Here is a 19,257-nt window from a genome sequence, read left to right as displayed (position 1 = left end):
GAGGAAAAGCCCCCATGCTGTCTCTGTGGAAATCATGCACAGTGCTGCTGCTGGGGAGCAGAGATAAAAGCTTTCTCCAGACATATAGCTGCCGGCTACCCAGAAGTGCACTGGATGAACTTCTAAAGACATTGGTTTATGCTGTTGTGCATTGCCACTGGCCAGCAATCAGCCACGACACTGACTAAGCCACCCTGTGTCTCCAGTATTGCTGCTCAACTCTTGCCAGTAAAAGTATGGGTCCACTGGCATCTCAATTGTAGCCAGTCCTCCAAGAATTTACAGGGCCTACTGTAAGCTCTTGGAGGTTTGGCTACATCAGGAGGGTGTGGCCTAATATGCAAAGAAGTTCCTGCTACAAAAAAAGCCCTGACTGTCTCACAGGCTGCTGCTGTTCATGGCAATTAAAAAGACCCCTCCCCCACCAGGGGTGTTTGGAACCTCCAGGTAGTTGGTAGTGGAAGATTTTAATGCTTCAATAAAAACTGAACTATAATAGTAATTTCCATCTCAAAGAGTAATATTTCTTGGTCCATTAAAAGGCTGAATGAGAAATGGCCTAGAACCAGGGCTTTTTTTCAGCAGGAACGCACAGAAATGCAAGTTCCGGCTGGCTTGGCATCAGGTGGTGCGGCCTGATGCAAATGAATTTCCACTGGGGTTCTTCTACAAAAAAGCCCTGTGTGAAACAATGGTGACATCATGGGGTATGGCCTAATATGCAAATGAGTTCCTGCTGGGCTTTTTCTAGCAAAAAAACCCTGCTTAGAACAATGTTAAGATAAACAACAAGGCCTTGCCATAGAACTAATTGGGTGGTTGTATGGGGAAGTTTAAAAATCGCCAGTTCCTCTGTGCTGCAAAATATAAGAAATATCGCTAAATTGTAAACTCTGTTGGTACAATAACAGTGGCCGTTCAGAAGGATTCATGGTTAACTCCCCTTCCTGAACACATCAGTATTTCTTTCACGTTGAAAAAATCTAAATCCAAATCCATTTTCATTACAAGAAATCTTTAAGGTGGGTCATTATTATAATCACCTTCCTGTTACAGACACAAGGTTGAAATTAAGAGGCCAAAGGCTACCCAGTTACTACATGGCTGAATTCAGTTTTGAACAGAAGATGCCCCGCTCCAAGCTTATGCTCTTAACCACTACAATACTCCAGCATTGGTGCTTCTTTCACAAGCAACAGTCCTGTCCCATTCCCTAGGGTGAGGGTTGCTGGGAAACCAGGACATTTATGCTTGAGAGCCCTTTCTCAAGTTAACACCATAGCAACAGAAGCAGCAGGAGTGGTGGATGAAAATGGCTGGGAATGGAAGAGCTGCTAATTTTTTTTTAAATGCACAATTTCTGCATCAGGTAGATGAGGTTTGTAAAGCACACTGGTTGAAAAGATGTACTGATTTCTGGCTCATTTCTCATTTCTGTTTAACCTTGCCTCTATGTTTTCAGCAGCACGGCAAGTATTAAATCAGACAAAACCCCCTTGAAAATCAATTAGCAGCAAAAGGCGACTATCAAAGAACAAATTAAAACGGAGTGGAGCTTAGTGCTCTGTCAATAAGCAATGCAAACAATATTTAATTATGGTAGGAAGATGGCAAACTCCCCACTGCTGAAGCTGAGATATGCGCCTGCTCTTTTGCACACCACTTCTCCCTCCCTTTCCTACACAGATTTCCACAGCATTGGCAGGCAGATCTAACCGAGAACTCTTTTGTTCTTCATAAGGAGATTTACTCTGTTTGAGAGGCAAAAATGTTTTGCTCTCAGAGCTACAGAACTGAGAAACCATTCTTTTCCCATGCTGGGAAAAGCATATGAGAGCAAGATCCCTACTTTTGGATCCAGTTTTCCAGAATCAGTCTTATATAAAACCTGCTTGAAAACAGGGGGAGCTGGCAGGGAGGAGAGGAAGGAGAAAAACTACCTCTTCCCTCTCCCTCCCCATGCCAAATTTTCTTTTCTCTGCTGAAAATACTTTCACTTGAAGATAAACAGCTGTTGGGATTTCTGTTACATGCTAGGTGAAACATGTAATAATTTATACATAGGGATGCCTTCAAAAAGAATTAGACAAATTTAAAGGGAATAGCTTTATTAGCCATGATAGCCAAATTTAAACTCCAAATTCAAATGATATATGCTTATGACTAAAGATGCTAGAACAAACACGGAGGGGCTGTTGCCTTCATTTACTGCTAGTACACTCTCAGAGACATGTAGGGGGCTACCCCTCTCTCTTATTGCCAGCAGGCTGGAAGTTTGAAGTGGTTCAGATGTTTTCCTGGTGGGAATGATTCTTGCAGCATCAACACCAAACACAGTTGCTACAGCAACAGAAATTTCCGCAGCCACTTTAGTTGGGTCTCCCTGCTCTAGTTCCAATCCACTGAAGCACCCACTGACTCTACCTATGTGGTATATCATAGGGTTTTTAAATATATATATATATTGTTGCTACCTTTGGATTTTACTGTTTTAGTTTTTTTAAGTTAATGTAATTTATTGTAGAGTCTTTCACTCTCTTCTGTTGTGTTCCGCCCTGAGCCCACTTGGGGAGGGCAGAATAAAAATCTGAAAAATAAATAAATAATACATGAGCTCTTGCAAGAGGCAGGGATCTGACAACTATTCATGCCAGGAGATAGCAGTGAGTGAAGGCAAGATGGTCAATGGCCACAACATGCCACATATCCCCCAAATGGAAAAGAAGGAAGAGGCTTAATTTAAGGGGGGATAGGCATCCGATGACAATTTCCTCTGATCGGCCACAAGCAACTAATTTCACTGTTTTGTGCTGGCCACCAGGGCCATAATAAGATGTTGTGTCAGTTCTTTTGGACATCACTCATGTAGATCTTGCCTGGTATGAGAGTGAGCCTCTGGCAGACCCCCTTGGTAGCCACTTTGCCATTTGAGAAAATAATAGTGGACCTCCTCAGCTCAATGTCCTGTATTCAAGAAATACGTGCTTCCAGCATGTGCTGATCATGCTCTTAGCTTTTGTCCAGTCCCGGGTATGAAGTGGATTGGGTCGGCCAATGGTTCCCCATGCACTGTGCCCTCTTCTGTTATCACATCACACACCCAGGGGATGTGAAGGCATGGTTCATCTTTCTTGCTTTAGCCACTGACTAAAATTTCCAAGGGGCAGCAGAATGAGGATAAACCTACCTGCTACTGCCCAGCATTCAGACAACCTGCCATGTTAAACAGAACAAAACTGGTTGGGAAACCTCTCTCATGTTTCTCTCTTTTTGCTCTCTGCCCCCACAGTCATATTATGTAAGACACTGAAATACACATTCACTGGCTAGCCAAGGCCTACCTAGGAATGTAGTCTACCAGTCAAAGTAGCCCCTGAAGAGCCTGATGAATCCATCTTTGGATTCCTTCTAAAATAGAATTTAAAAAATGGGAAGGCTGTTACGCACTCAGCTGACCACGTTATGTGGCTGGCAAGGCTCCCTTTGGCTTAGTGGGTTGTAAGTTGTGCAGGTTTAATCTCAGTCAAGACCTCTCTTCTTTAATGCCCTCTGCCACTTCATCTTAATCATATGCACAGACCATACTTCACAGATTTTTAAAATAAATATGAAAGAGAATAATATATAGACAGTCCTTTATAGCCTCTGTGGAGAAATGCCATCTGAGTTAATGTTGGTGCTTGGTTGGAGGGGAACATGAAACTACTAAAGCAGGCTTTGGGGCCTAGCCTTCCCTTCATCCCCCTCCTCCCTTCCAGAGTTAAACCAGCGCCTCTAGGGGAAAAGCCTCCTAGAGGGGCAGGAAGTTCTTTTGTTCTTTTTATTTGAGTTAGGCGGGAAAAGGGCAGTTCTTGGCTGGCGCTCAAGGAGAGAGGTTGCCAGCCTGTGGGCTCCTGCCTGTGGGATAGGCGGAGTGGCCCCCAGGCAGTAATTCACAAGGTAGGGCAAGTTTACACCAGGAACGAGAGGATGCGTTTAAATCCACCTTTTATTTGTCCTTCTTGTTGCTGTTCAGGTGCTGTGCTAAACTTTTACATGTAACTGTTTCTGTTTTTATTTTTTTCTTTCTCTTCTTATTAAACATTTTTACTGTTTTGAATGCTGGCAGTCAAACTCTGTACCACATAGATCCCCAACCGCTTAGACCACGCTGCTTTATGAAGGGGGCCCTAGGGAAGGGGGAAGGCATGCAGTTGGATAAGGTGCCAGTCCTCCAGGGGTTCCCTGAAGAAGGGTTGTGGTCTCTGTGATACCCAAGTACAGGGTAGCAGAGGACCTTGAGGCCTGGCCTCATAGCTGGAGAGAGAGATTGGGAGTCCTGTTCCTCTCAATCTGAACCCCTAGACTGAGCAGGTGGTGGCAGCGAGCCCAAGTGGCCGGAGGAGAAATAGCTCCCCCCAGGAGTTGGCGACTCAATAGGGAGTTGACAGGACCGGGTCTGAAGGCAGAATCGGGCCGGTTCCGTCACAGCCTCGATGTAGGATATTTTCTCAAATAATTTTTAAAAGTGTGAGTCACATCCACATTTGAAAATACTTGCAGTTAAAATACTTTGCATTCATATGTGTCTTACTTTTTTACCATCTCTGGAGAAAAACAAAAGAAGTCATGCAAACATGCTTTTTGTCAGTTTGTGCAGAATGTTTCAGATCTGGGGGACATAGCGTGCATCTGCAAGAAAGTCTTCTGCAGTGGTTTTGCTGACTCAGAGATCATAGACATTTCTGTATATGTAAGTACTAGGCTCCTCCACCCTCTTCTATGAGGCATGCAATATTCATGAAACAAGCACATGTGCATCAGGAATACAAGTGAGGCTTGCTGTTGTGTTATTTCCTTTCCTACTGTGTTAGATCACTGTGACTGAGGGAACCAGAAATATAGAACAGATTACAGCAGTGGTGGTCTTAGCAACTGCACAAAGCATCCATAGGGTCTGGGATAGAGGGGAGATCTAGTATGATCCATCTCCAGGATTACAGAGACTGCTTTCCAAATGTTCAGGATCAAGAGCTGAGAGATAATGAGCATACGCTTCCTTCACCAGCAGAGGCAGGTGGTGAAGCCAGAGCATTTGTGCTTGCCCTCCCACTCTGCACATTGATTGAATGTGAGGAGAGGTCATGTGTAGACAGCTATTCAGACTCCTGCACCATTGTCCTGCCTTCATTCACTTCATCAGCTTACTTCTACTGTCCCACTCCCCACACAGCCATCAGTCTTCAGCGATGGAATCTGAAAAACCCAACTCCACTGGATCATACTACTGTATCTACTGGATCATGCTATTTTTTTAGAGCTGGTGGGTAGTGGTGATAAGCATATCTATATCTATATGCTCATCACCACTACCAACCAGCTCTAAACGAAATGCTTTTTCATGAAATGCTTTCAGTTTAGCTATTGCATGATTGTTGTTACTATCTTCATTAAAAAGTCAAGCCTTTTCTCCAGCATATCACTACTACCAGGACTTTTTTGGCAGAAAAAGCCCAGCAGGAACTCATTTGCATATTAGGCCACACCCCCTGATGTCACCATTGTTTCAAATATGGCTTTTTGTAGAAAAAGCCCAGCAGGAACTTATTAGGCCACACCCCCTGATGCCAAGCTTGTTGGAATTGCGTTCTTGTATGTTCCTGCTCAAATAAAGCCCTGACTATTGTTAGAGATTTTCACTGATTTCCCAAGATGCAGCTTTAAGGACTGCAGAGCTATGTTTTACCACAGGAGCCTCTTTCTACCGGATAGTGTTATGTTAACCCACCTTCCATTCTTTTGGTATAGATGCTGAGTTGATCAAGGAGGTTACATATTGCAGTTAGTAGTTTTGCAATTTCATATTTGAGCTTCTTCAGAACTCTCAGATGAATGCCATCTGGTCCTGGTGACATATTACTCTTTCATTTATTTGCTCTAAAGCGCTTCTTCTGACACATCAATTTGTGACAATTTCTCTAGTGCTGGTATCTCCCTGATGTCATCTGTAGTGAAGATTGATGCAGAGATTTCCTCTTCCATAGGTTCTCTGCATTGACCATAACTTTCTTTAATGTGCTTTTACTCCGTAATGGTCTAATGGCTGCAGTCATTTTCTAGCAGCCTTTCTACTTTTGATCTATGTTGGAGGGGAGGAGGGGAGAACATTATATTTTTGAGCTATTCTCAAAATGAGCTTGGCTGTCTGCCCTCACTACAGATATACATTGCCAAAGTCTGCCCTTCTTTTGGTCATTCCTACTTGAGCATAACATCTCTTTTAGAGATTTCCCCCCTAGTCATTGGTAGCCTCCTTTTACTACTATATTCATGTTGGGATTCTTTTAAATTGCTTGCAATGGAAATGAGATGGATGCTTATTTAGATCCAGGGTTATGGTATACTATTGTATAATTCACATGCAAGTTGTAATCATTTTTACCTTTGCAATGACTCCTTTTCAATTTTGTTTCCTGAAAATGGAACCTTTCTGAGGCTTTAAAGCAGAAAGGTTTGTATGTGATACTGAGGGCTAGAAATGATTTGAGCAAGAAATCTTTTTTTAAAACCACTAACAGCTAAAATCTCCTTGGTGATAGTGTCTTTTTGTGATATAAAAAATGGAGACATTGTCTTCATATGACCTGTATTTTTTGACTACAGTAGTTAGAATCTTTTTTAAAAGCAACTAAAACCATAGTACATAGAAAATCAGTATAGCATGTCAGTTTCTTTTCAGCTTTTGAGCACAGCAGTTTCAAGACTTGGGACAGAAGTACAATAAGACAATTTATTTTATTTTACTTCATTCACACCCCACCTTTCTTTCAAATGGGAACTCAAAGCAGCTTACATCATTCTCCTCTCCTCCATTTTATCATCACAATAGCGACCCGGTCAAGTAGGTTAGGCTGAGAGGGTGCAAATGACCCAGGGTTATCCATGAAGCTTCCGTGGCAAGGTGGTCATTCAGACCTGGCTCTCTTAGATACTAGCCTGACATGCCCCCAATTACTTTTATGGGAATAAAATTCTGAATAGACATTTCTTGACAAAACAAATGAGAAATTAAGAACATTTTCCTCACACACCTCATTGTTTCCAGACCGTCTATATTTTTCTACCATATGTGTGCATAAGCAATCATGAGTATGGTTGCCAGGCCTTACCTGACACCCCAACAAGACAACTGAGAAGCGTGAATAAGCTATTCATTGTTGTGACAATGCAAAAAGACATCTATTGTGGTTTTATGCCAGAAGTCACATCATGCATTAGTTATGATACTGAATTGCACCCCTCCTTCCCCTGAGCCCTTTTGAGCAGCATCAGTGAATGAAGGCCCTGGCCAAGAGATCCATGTTTCAGAATGTGGTGTTGCTCAACCCCTTGTTCTTTGGCTAGTCCCCTAAGGTTTTCAACATCTACATGAAGCTGTTGGGTGAGATTATCCAGAGATTTGGGCTGGGTTGTTACCGATATGCAGATGACAATCAGCTCTATCTCACACTTCTAGCTGATCTCAAGAAGGCTGTAGAAACCTGGAAAGTGTCAGCAGGAAGATTAGTACTGGATTCATGCTAACAAACAGAAACTTAACCCCAACAAGATGGAAATGCTACTAGCGAGTGGAAAACCTGACCTGGAACGTATGGGGTGATTACAGACTGGCACTTTGGTTCTGAAATCAACCCCAAAAATCTTTCCAGGTGGCAACATCTGCCGCCTATCCTCCTCCCGTCCTCATCCCATCCTCCAGGCTCCTGAGACCGGCTCAAAAAGCTACCACTTTCAAAGTGGCAGCAAATCTTGGAGCCGGCTGTTATTCACCTCCCCACTGTCTGGACAGGGAAGGGCGCAAGCGAGGCAACTTGGCAGTGTGAATCTGCCAAGCCATCCCAAGCCATTTCCAGGTTTTTGTTTTTACAAAACCAGTCAGAGCGCTTACATGAGCACATGACCTGCAGAGAAAAAAAGAGGAATCCAGTTTCTGAGGTGCCTTCCTGTGTGGAGGCGCCCAGCTGCCTCACAGATGGGATGGGAACGGCTTGTGGAGGAGCATCTGGAGGCTTCAGGATGGCTCAAAAAGAGCCTCCCAACCACCCCAAATTTCCCATCTGTTATCAACCATGGTGTCACCATTCTGGATGGGGTTGTACTCCCCTTGAAGGAACAAGTCCATGGTTGGGGCTGCTCTTGCACCACGGCTATTGCTGTACAAACAGGTGGCAGCTGTGGCCAATTTTGACAGGTTAACCAGCTGCAGCTTTTCCTGGGCAGAAAAGATCTGCCCACTGTGGTGCATGCCCAGGTTATAGCTAGATTAGATTACTGCATTGCACTCCATGTAGGGCAGCCCTTGAAAAGTGTTCAGAAACTTCAGTTGGTGAAAAATGCTGCAGGCTGGGTATGGGCAGCAGTTTGTCATAGAGGCCATATCTTTACAGTCTTACCCCATCTACATTGGCTCCCAATCTTTTTCTGGGAACAATTCAAGCTGCTGGTATTGAACTTTAAAAGCCTACATTGCTTGGTACAAGCATACCAGAAGGACCACCACTTACTCCTTATGCCCCTACCTGACCTCTACAGTCACCTTCAGAAGTGGCCCCGCCTTCTGAGATTAGACAGTTGGGAACCTGGAAGAGGGCCTTTTCTGTCATGACACCAAAAACTCTGGAACTCTCTCCTCAGTGAGACTTGCCTCTCTCCTTCCATTCCCATATTCCTCCAGTGAGTGAGGACTTCTTTGTCTGGGGTTTCCTCATTGATCAATTGTTCCTGTCCTGTTTTTATTTTTTTTTATATATGTGTGTATTTTATTGTATTGTATGTGTATTTGAACTTAGTTTTAGTTGTTTGAATGATGTGTTTTTGTTTATGATCAAGATGGGGAGCTGTTTTAGTCTGTCTGTAGCAGTAGAAGAGAGTAAGAGTCCCTAACACCTTAAAAATGAACAAAATTTGTGGTAAGGTATGAGCTTTCATGAGTCACTGCTTGCTTCTTCACTTCTTGTTTGGTTTTAATGATTTTTATGATGTATTTTTATGATGTATTTTCATTATGTATGTTTTTAACCTGTTTGCTGTCTTGATGGCCAGGATGAGTGCAGAAGGCTGGGGTATATGTCTTGACTCAAAGGTTATATTTATCCCATTGACATGACTGTGCAATAGGGATGGGCACAAAATGCAAAAAAGGTGGTTCATTTCATTTTGTGGTTCACTGGGTTGCTTGAATTGGTGGTTCATTTTGTTTTGTGTTTTTTTCTGATTTCCTGAACAATTCATAGTTCATTGGCTGATTCAGTTCAAGTAGGTGTAGAATGGTCCCCAAGTGGGCTAGAGATGGCAAACCTCCAGCAAACTCTTAAGTGGACTCTTCTCTATCTGTTTTCCAAGTTTGTTGCAAATTGGATTTTGAGGGGCCAAGCTGCAGCCCCTTAAAGCAGGTGCCCCCAGTAAGCTGCTCTTCTAGGAGCTGGGGAAGGAAAGGGAAGCTGCTTTGCAGCTTCTAGTTGGTTTCACCCCAGGAAGCTTGGAAACTGACTAGATGCTGCAGCTCCACTCTCATGTTCAATTCAGTTCAGTTTCCTGTGAAAATTAGAGGCCACAGGTGGATGAGGAGAGTGGCGCTGGGGCATCTAGTCAGTTTCAATGGAAACTGTCTTGAAGCGCAGGGGGTGTGGGAGAGTTGCAGCATCTAGTCAGTTCACTGGAAACTGACCAGAAGTGCACAAGCTGATGCCAGGCTGTCTGGAAAAATGAAGCAAACACAAATCAAATGAAACACCAAGAAAAAATGCTGGTTCATTTCATGTTTGGGTGTGGCGAGATCAGATGAACCAGTTCAGAACGAACTACAAATTGGCCATGTTTTAGCATCAGTCATAATTTTTGGTTTGGTTCATGCCCATTCCTACTGTGGAGGTTCCAACAGCTATCACTTTCTCTAGGAATGTCATCTTCATAAATTAGGGATGCTCGAACATGCCATTATGGCTCACATCCTTTTCTGCAAATGGTGAACTGATTTTTTGGTGATCAGTTTGACTGTTTGTCAATGTGTTCATGGCTGTTTAGCAGGTTGATTCACTGCATTCCTCCCCACAATGCAGCATATCACAATTAGGGTTTCATGCATGTGCATTCTCCCACAGTCCAATTGGATTCTACTAACCTCCTGTCTTTGCTGTGTAACTGCTCTACTCAGCTGGCAATGGTTTAGATAGACAATTTGTTAGTCACTAATCAAACAAATAAGTAATAAACAAAGTCTATGCTGTAATAGAATTCTAACTTTTGTTATTTGTCTAAGTAGTCCCTAGTGACATTAATGGATTCTAACTGGTTTTTATTGGTAGCATCTCTGTGCATATGCAGGTTTGCATAAACCAAATACAAACCTGTTTGGCAGGTTTCATGGCTGTTCAACGTGAACGGAACAGGCTGGGTAATTTACTCATATTTGACAGACACCTTCAAACATGGCAAGTTCAACTGTCAAACACATTTTTGGGGAAATTCCCAGCATCCTTTGCTGTAGTCCAATTTATTCTCCCCTGCTTTGTGTCAGAATTAAAGAATTACAAAAAGAGATTGAGCAAGGTTAGAGATCAAAGCACCATGGACAGAGTAGAATAATCCGATTGTAAGAAGAGCTTACCTGTCCCTTTGGTCTGAGAAAAGGAAGGACTCATTTCATGTCTATTTCTCTGTGGATGGTTTCTGTTTTATGGCAATCTCCTGTATGGCAGTGTGAGAGGTTTCTAGGCTAATTTGGCTGGCATTTGAATCCCCTTGGCAGAGCACTCCTTTCCTGTTCCAGAACAACTCTTGAAAAACTGGATTGTGTTATTTGTAAACTCCAAGGACTTGGCTAACCAACAGTGTCACACAGCAAATACAAAGATGCCCTCCACCTGTGCATACATGCACACAAGCAGTAATACTATGAGCCCATGGGCTAAGGTGCCATCTTATTTAAGCTTTGCCCTTATTTCCAGTCACTGAATCTTTGCAGTCAAATAGCAATGCCAGAAAGGACATGAGAAACACTAGTCCAGATAGCAGCCAGAGCTTCCAGTCATTGCCAAGTACATTTCACACCAAATGACTCTTTCTGATTGCAACTGCAATCATCAGAGGTACTTGAGGCAACAGGAGCAGGCCTGCTGTCAGGTCTTCAAGAGAATATAAGAGCCACCTTGTTGGATTAGATGGAAAATTCATTTAGAGTGCAATGCTAAGCAGAGTTTTACCTTTCCAAGTCCAATGAAATCAATGGGCTTAGAAGGGTACAACTCCATGTAGGACTGCATTTCAAGTTCAAACTTATGCCGCCTTGTTTTACTTCAATTGAAGAACTGGCATCAGGAAAAAGGGGAATGGGTGAGAGGATACAACCTGTTGTGTACTGCCTCTTTAAGAGGCTATCCCAGTAGGTGTCAGAGAAAGTAGGAGAGCAGGAGGGACACAGTACTTCTCTTCTCAGCCTGCCTGCTAGCAGCCTGAGTGCAGGACCTTCAAGGAATCAGAAGAATCAGGCCAGGACAGCCCTGGCCTATTGCTCTAGAAACAGCTCCGTTGTTATTCCTTTTAGCCAAGTTACCTGCCCTACCGTTACTGTTAATAAAGAGGCCTTCAGTCAAATTGAACTGGGTGTTTGTTGTTTGCTTCACTACACAAAATATGAAGACAATGATGCTATTTAAACACCCAGGAAGCTGTGGAAATAAACTGAGATCAGATTAGCTTGTTCCTTGCCTTCCACATTAGTGCTGAGCTGACTCACTTTGGAAATGGCTGAACCAGGCCATATAGAAGCCTCTTGGGACTGTTATGCAGAAAGACTATCTACAAGTGAATAAGACTGAAAGGTGTGCAATTTTATTGACTATCTGTGGAGCAAAACCTTTTTCTATTGTTCATTCTATGATGGCACCTGCTGCACCAAGTACAAAAATTATGAACTGATCGCTCTGTTGAAGACACATTTTGCCCAACACCATCTGTTAGTCTACAGAGGTTCTATTTTTGTAAGCATGATCAGCGAACCAGAATACATTGCAGAGCTCCGTCACCTTGCTGAACATTGTGAATTTGGAGATCTTCTGGAAGCTTTCTTACACGATCAGCTTATCTCTGGAGTTAAGATGAGGCCACCCAGTAGCACCTCCTCTCCGAACAGAATCTGATTTTGCTGCAGCGCAGCAACAAGCGTTAGCATCTGAAGCTGCTTCATGTGATGTCAGAGAAATTCATAACAGGCACCTCACTGACAGTCACATTCTCCAGCAAACCCAGGAAACAGATGAGGAGCAAGTACAGAGGCTCACATCTACATCAGTGAGATTAAGTAAATCAAGTAATTAATCTATATGTTTAAGCTGTGGAGGGCAACATAACCCAAGTGAATGCAGATTCAGGAATGCTCAATGTTACACTTGCCAAAAAAGGGGTCACATAGAAGGAGTTTGACAATCAAGGGCTAATCCCAGGAAACGAAGAGAGCAGGGAAAAAGTACAAAGTTTCAAACTGCCCATTATTTGGAGGGTTTCCCTGAGAAAGAAGTGCAAATATTGTACTCTAACATATTCATGCTGACAAGGGGCAGTGCCCAGAAATGATTGCCACTGTAGAGATAAATAATCAGAAATGTGAAATGGAAGTTCATTCTGGGGCTGGGTCCACCATCATAGACAGCAACACCTTTTCAGAGCAATTCCAGGATCATTCTCCCAAATGACACAGATCAAAATGTCACCTTCATGACTACAGGATCAATTCCCACTGGTTCTAGTGAGTGCCGGCAGTTGCTCACCCCCACCACATTTGAATGAAAGCATGTGGGGGGAAGTGGCCAATGTGGTCACATCAGTTGCTGCTGGCAGGCTCAAAGAGCAGGAAGCAGTCAGTGGCTTAACAGCCCTCTGCTGTTTCTCTGGCTGGCAGTCTCCTTACCTTGTTGGTTGATGTTCTCTGCCTCTTCTTCCTTATCTCCTGCCCTCTCTGTGGGTAGGGGCACTTGGGCTGGGCATAGGGTGGCCAGACCGTCCCCATCGTTGTGGGGCCCAGGGGGCCGGCGCAGCGGCACGCTGAAGCAGCCTGTCGGTCACTTCCGGGTTCCTGTCCTGCATCTCGACCTGTGTTATTAGTGACAGGCTGCTTCGGCGTGCCGCTGCGCCGGCCCCCTGGGTCCCACAACGATGGGACCGATGCCACAGGGACGGGCTCGAAACACTCTATAACCCCTCAAAAGAACAGCAGTCTAGCTCGCTTCCCCCGAGCCCTGCCGCCATAAGCCTCAAGGGGGCTCATTTTGCGGCATCTCCCGGCGGGAGGGTGGCACCCGCACGGGACACATATCAAATGAAAGAGGGGGTGCAGGGCTATCAGAAACAGCCGGCGGAGGGAGTCGGGAGACCACCCCACTGGGGGATCCACACCCCGAAAGTGATGAAGGTGGCGCAGATAGAGCCAACAGAGCAAACAGGACAAAATAAATAGGCTGCATTATGCAGCACAGTCTCACTGGAATCTCACTGGAATCTGACTGGCTTCTCAGCATGGAACCCGTTCTCTCTAGTCTTCTCACTTTGAAAAAAGTAAAAAAAGAGTTTCATTTAACTTTACTTCCCCCTTTCCCTCTCTATAAATAATTTTGGTGTTTCCGGCGGTGATATTTGGGGGATTTTTGGGGACGTCACAGGAAGTGCTGTGAAGTCACTTCCTGTTTCCGGCAGTGGCATTTGGGGGAAATGATGTCATTTGGGGGAAATGATGTCACAGGAAGTGATGTCACTTCCTGCTTCCGGCAGGTGGTGCGGGGGGGGGGGAAATGATGTCACAGGAAGTGATGTCACTTCCTGTTTCCGGCAGGTGGTGTGTGTGGGAATGATGTCACAGGAAGTGATGTCACTTCCTGTTTCCGGCGGTGGCATGCCGTCACCGGAAGTGCCGTCACTGGAAGTGCCGTCACTTCCTGTTTCCGGCGGCGCGCGCGCTTCGCGCGCACACACCCCTACCTTCCCCCCCAAAAGGTGTCCCTGGCTGGCCTTCAGACATTATGGCCACCCTAGCTGGGCATCTGCTAGGGTGAGGAATGAAGAGGAGGACTTCAGTGGACTTGGGTGTTCCCTCCACTTGAGGGAGAGGCTTGGGGGAAGCATGGAAGTCACAGGGATGGAGCACTGACATGGACAGCAAGTTGGAGCAGTGCTGCCTGGTCTGTGCGGTGGCACAGTCAGAGGCCCGTTCTTGTGGTGGCAGCGTGGCCTGTGCAGCAGTAGCATGGCCTGTGCTGGGGCAGGACCTCTGTAGTGGAGGCAGTATGGCCCATCTCCTGCAGGTGAGTGAGGCTGCTGTTTATTTACCTACTTCTACTGTTGCCTGACTGTTAAACAGCAGTCAGTGTGGCAGCAACATGGGCACAATCTGCGGCCTGTTCTTGGTGGCGTGGCCTGTGCTGTAGCTGTACAGCCTGTACAGCCTTTATGCCATGGCTGAGTAGGGCATTCACTGCCTCCTGCCATTGTTCCCTTTGCCTGCCTGATTGCCTCCTGCTTGGTTCCCTTGTTTTGGCTTGCCTTTCTTCTTTCTTAATACCAGTGGTGGATGCCATTTCCGCCCCCCTTCTTTTCCTGCAGCTAAGCCTGGCATTGTGTCTCTAGACCTTGTGTAGGTCTGGATTTGTACCATTAGGGATTTGGGGCTGACTGTTTTGAATTTTCCTTTTGTTTAGAATTTTGATATATTTTTTCGTTATTGTACAGTTATTTTTGGTTATTTTGTCTAAAAAAGCATAGCAGAAAAAGGGCAGGCTACCTAAAAAGCTGCCTAGGTACCCAGCTGCTCCAGTTCATTCCTCTTCTGAGGATGAAGGTGGTCCAGTTATTAGGGATCTGGTGGCTGGATTTAGGCCACTGAAAGGGCTAACTGGGATAGGGATGAAGCCTTGGCAGTTGGCACTGGCCTATCTGGCACAGCTATTAGTAAAATGAAGACCAGATGTGCCACATGTAACAAATTAATTTCTGATCTTGTTGACTGGGTTGCTTGAATGGAGAAGGAGGATCAGGGGATTCAAGGGTCTGCCCTTGCCACTGGAAAACCACAGGTTGAAACAGATGAACAGGTTGTTTCAGTTGAGTCCTCTGGAGCCCAAGGGAGTGAGGAGGAACAAGGGAGTAAGGGAGATGTGTAGCAAAGTCTGCATCCACACCAGTTCGGAGCAGGTCCTCACCCACCCCCAACATGGATGTCATTGTGGTGATGTCAGTTGGAACTGACGCCAGTGTTGTTGATGACATGCAATGACACTTTGGTTTTTGGGCGAACTCCATAAAGGTTTTGCCCAAAACCTAGAATGTCACATGCAACATCAGCAACACAATGACTTCTGAGCGATGTCATTGCTTTGCACATGTGGCAGAAGACTCCTGGTTAAATATTGTTTGGTGTAGTGGTTAAGCGTGTGGACACTTATCTGGGAGAACCGGGTTTGATTCCCACTCCTCCACTTGCAGCTGCTGGAATGGCCTTGGGTCAGCCATAGCTCTGGCAGAGCTTGTCCTTGAAAGGGCAGTTTCTGTGAGAGCTCTTTCAGCCCCACTCACCTCACAGGGTGTTTGTTGTGGAGGAGGAAGATAAAGGAGATTGTGAGCCACTCTGAGATTCAGGGTGAAGGGCAGAATATAAATCCAATGTCCTCTTATTCCAATAACCAAGTTAGCTACCTTACATTTACTGTTAATAAAGAGGCCCTCAGCCAAATGGAACTGGGGGTTTATTGTTTGCACCACTATACAAGACAACCAAATGTGGAATGATGAACCGGTAAAAAAAGAGCAAGAACTCAATAGAAGCATGTAAAACCCAGGGGCAATTCTGGTAAGGGCTTTGTTTTTTTTTTAAAAAGTAGATAGGTTGGAATTAGGGATGGGTACAAATTGAAGCACAAACCACAATTCATGCCTAAAATAGCTGATTTGTGGTTTGTTTCAAATCAGTTTGGGTACTTGCACTATGCACAACTCAAAATATGAAGCAGCTTGTTTTTGGCAGTTTGTTTGTCATTATCAGCAGGGGATCCTCCTCATGTGCCGTGACATGCCCAGCGTGATGATGTTACCCGATAGCCTCACTTCCAAGTGACGTCATCATGCTGGGTACATTTGCGGTGCGCTTGTACTTTCTAGCCCTCCTAAACCAAATGAACCAACAAACCACAATTTGTTCAGAAAATAAAAAAAACGGGGAATGAAATGAACCACCAAATCGGGGAAACCAACAAACCACAATTTTCGCATTTTGTGCCCAACCCTAGTTGGAAGTTATGGATGTTACTACCACAGCATGATGGGTAATGCTAAGATCCAGTTACTAGGGAAGGCTGTAGCAGTAGAGATGAGAGAAGACTATGCTCCATAAAGCAATAAAATGTCATGGTAATCTGAGTGCTGTTGAGTTATCTGTTTTAAAATGTTTTTATTGTATTTTATTGTTTTATTATATGTTGTACTCTGCCCTGAGCCCTACAGGGAATGGGCGGAATAGAAATTTACTAAAATAAATAATAATAAATAAATTCCATAGGATAAAACTCCCATTCATTATGGTAGATCTCACGTTTTCTGTAAGACACAGTAAATGGATCACACAGTCCTCTAGAAACCTACTGGAAATTAACATATGAGAAACATTCTGTACAGCCACAGAACTAACAAGCAGCACCAAAAACATATGAACAACTCCATTGGGACCGCCTCTCCCCATATGAGCCCCACAGAAATTTACAATCTAATAATCAACATCTCCTGGTGGTCCCCAGCCCCAGGGATGTCTGACTTGCCTCAACTAGGGCCAGAGCTTTTTTGGCCCTGGCCCCCACCTACTGGAATGAGATTCCATTGGAGATCAGACAGTTCTGCAGGGCCTGCAAGACCATCTTCCATCAGGCTTTTAGTTGAGGTAGTGAGCATCCACTTCTATGAGGCTTCCCTTCCAGTGACCTCAGAGCTCAATGGCCACCTGGGACCCAACTGATTCTTGTTGAGGTCTGTGGAGAAACACCATTTTAGTTGGGAGGGAACATGAAACTGCTACGCAGGCTTTGGGGCCTAGCTCTCCCCTTACTCCCCCCTCCCTTCCAGAGTCAAACCAGCAACTCTAGGGGGAAAGCCTCCTAGAGAGGCAGGAAGTTCTTTTGGTTTTGTTTTTATTTGAAAAGGGCAGTCCGCAGCTGGCCCTCGGAGAGAGAGGTTGTGAGTCTGTGGGCTCCTGACTGTGGGAGAGGCCTACTCAAGAGAAGAAGGACCCCAGGCAGTCAGACCGAGTGAGTAAGTCACAAGGTAGACCAAGTTTACACCAGGGACGAGAGGATGCGTTTAAACCCACATTTTATTTGCCCTTCTTGTTGCTGATCAGGTGCTGAGGCATCAATCATATGTTATGCTGATTTGAAGAAGAGATTGGATTTATACCCCACCCTTTACTTGGAGTCTCAGAGCAGTTTACAATCTCCTGTCCCCTTCCTCTCCTGGCAACAGATGCCCTGTGAGGTAGGTGGTGCTAAGAGAGCTCTTTCTAGAACTGCTCTTGAGAGAGCAGCTCTTTCAAGAACTGTGACTGACTCAAGGTCACTCAGCAACTGCATGTGAAGGAGTGGGGAATCAAACCTGGTTCTCCCAGATTAGAGTCCATGCACTTAAGCATTATACCAAATTGGCTCTGTTTTTAGATATATTTTAACTTGTCAATTTGTTTAGTATTGTGTATTTTATGATGGAACCTAACCTGAGCCGGCTTGCAGGGAGGGTGGGATACAAATTACATAAAACAAACAAACAATTGTTAAAGGCACCACGCATCATTTCTGCACAAACATGGCCTTGCCCTCCACAGTTCAGTTCTATGGAGTGCTGCTATGCCTCTTGCAGCATGAGTGCAAGGAAAGGGCAAGCTGGTTGTCTAGAGTCAGCTCACCTCCTTTCATTTTTTCCTTTCATTTCCTTTCATTTTTTCCTTTCTTTAGCTAAGGATTTGGAGGGTATGCAAAGAGCCCCTCAAAGCCCCTCAAAGAGCCTACTCCGGCGGGGAGGGCGGGATATAAATAAAATTAAAAAAAAAAAAAAGAGCAGCTGATTAAACTGGGGGCTCCATGAGCAGGTCAATAAGTTCCTGCAGAACTGAACATGAAGCTCAGAGCAAGGATAGAAGTACTGTACTGGTGCCTGCTTGGATTATGGAACATCAACAATCCATGCCTACCTGCATGGATCCATAGCTATAGCATCCCCCTGCCTACAAGCAGCTTATTTATAGCAGGTGACATTTCCTTAGGGAAGAGGTTGCCACTTACACCAGAGGGAGCGAAAGCATTACATTTCTAAAATCAGCCCCTGCCCTCCCTGCCACGTCATGCCTGCCCCTGACAGGTGCCAATTATGGCATCTCACCACTGCAGACACAAGTAAGGGAGCAAACCTCCCACTCTGCAGTTTGTCTCAGATGACAGAGTCTAACAATATAATTGGAGCAATGTTGAGGAGGAGAGCAGAAAAAAGAAGCAGCAATTTAAATCCTGCAGGTGTGTAAAAGGGAGTGTGATGGGGGTATGTGGAAAGCACAGTTATTTCTGTGTACTGTTTCTGCTGTTCAGAGAAATGCATAGCCTCTTAGTGCTGGCTCTCTGCACCCAAGCATGACCATTTTGAGGCTAGTTGTGGGTGCAAGGAAAAGAAAAGCAAGAAGATTAATTTCTGTCATGCGTGTAGAAAAGGATCATGCAATGCCAGCACCGCAGTTCAGTGAAGTCCATCTTGTTAGACACAGTCTTAAAAGCACCAGCTTCTAGCACTACATACTATATTTTCCTTCTAAAGATCACAGACTGCGTTTGAAGATCTCACCCAGAGTCCATGCATAGACTCAAAACTCCCAACTGGGCTAAGCTCCAATAGCAGGGGGAAAGGGGGAGTATAGCAACTCACATGCACACACACAGCCCCTATCCCACACCTCAGGCCCTAAACAGTAAAAGAAAGAGCAGAGTCTTAGTGGCAACAGCTACCCAAATAAAACAATAGAGGATAGAATAGGGGAAAAACAAGCCATCTCACACATGCAAATTTCCCACACCCTCTTGGCCACACTTTGGTGAGGAGAATGAGGAAGGGGGATTAGAGGATCATTACATATCTAAATGCACACCTCTAGTTAATGAGGCAGTTTCTGTTTGTTGGTAAATTCCCACAGCCAGTATATGCAGGTGGACT

The 19,257-nt window shown here is 44.8% G+C and overlaps 1 protein-coding gene across 1 annotated transcript in view; it reads right to left on the bottom strand.

Annotated features, from left to right (window-relative positions):
* Nucleotides 1-19,257, bottom strand: part of CACNA2D2 (calcium voltage-gated channel auxiliary subunit alpha2delta 2) — a 1,052,991-nt gene that overhangs the window by 247,946 nt on the left and 785,788 nt on the right. The window lies entirely within an intron of this gene.

This window comes from Heteronotia binoei, chromosome 5 (genome assembly GCF_032191835.1).
Source record: "Heteronotia binoei isolate CCM8104 ecotype False Entrance Well chromosome 5, APGP_CSIRO_Hbin_v1, whole genome shotgun sequence".
In the NCBI taxonomy this organism is placed as follows: domain Eukaryota; kingdom Metazoa; phylum Chordata; class Lepidosauria; order Squamata; family Gekkonidae; genus Heteronotia; species Heteronotia binoei.
Note: the sequence above shows the minus strand (reverse complement) of the source record. Positions and strands in the feature narration are given on the sequence as shown.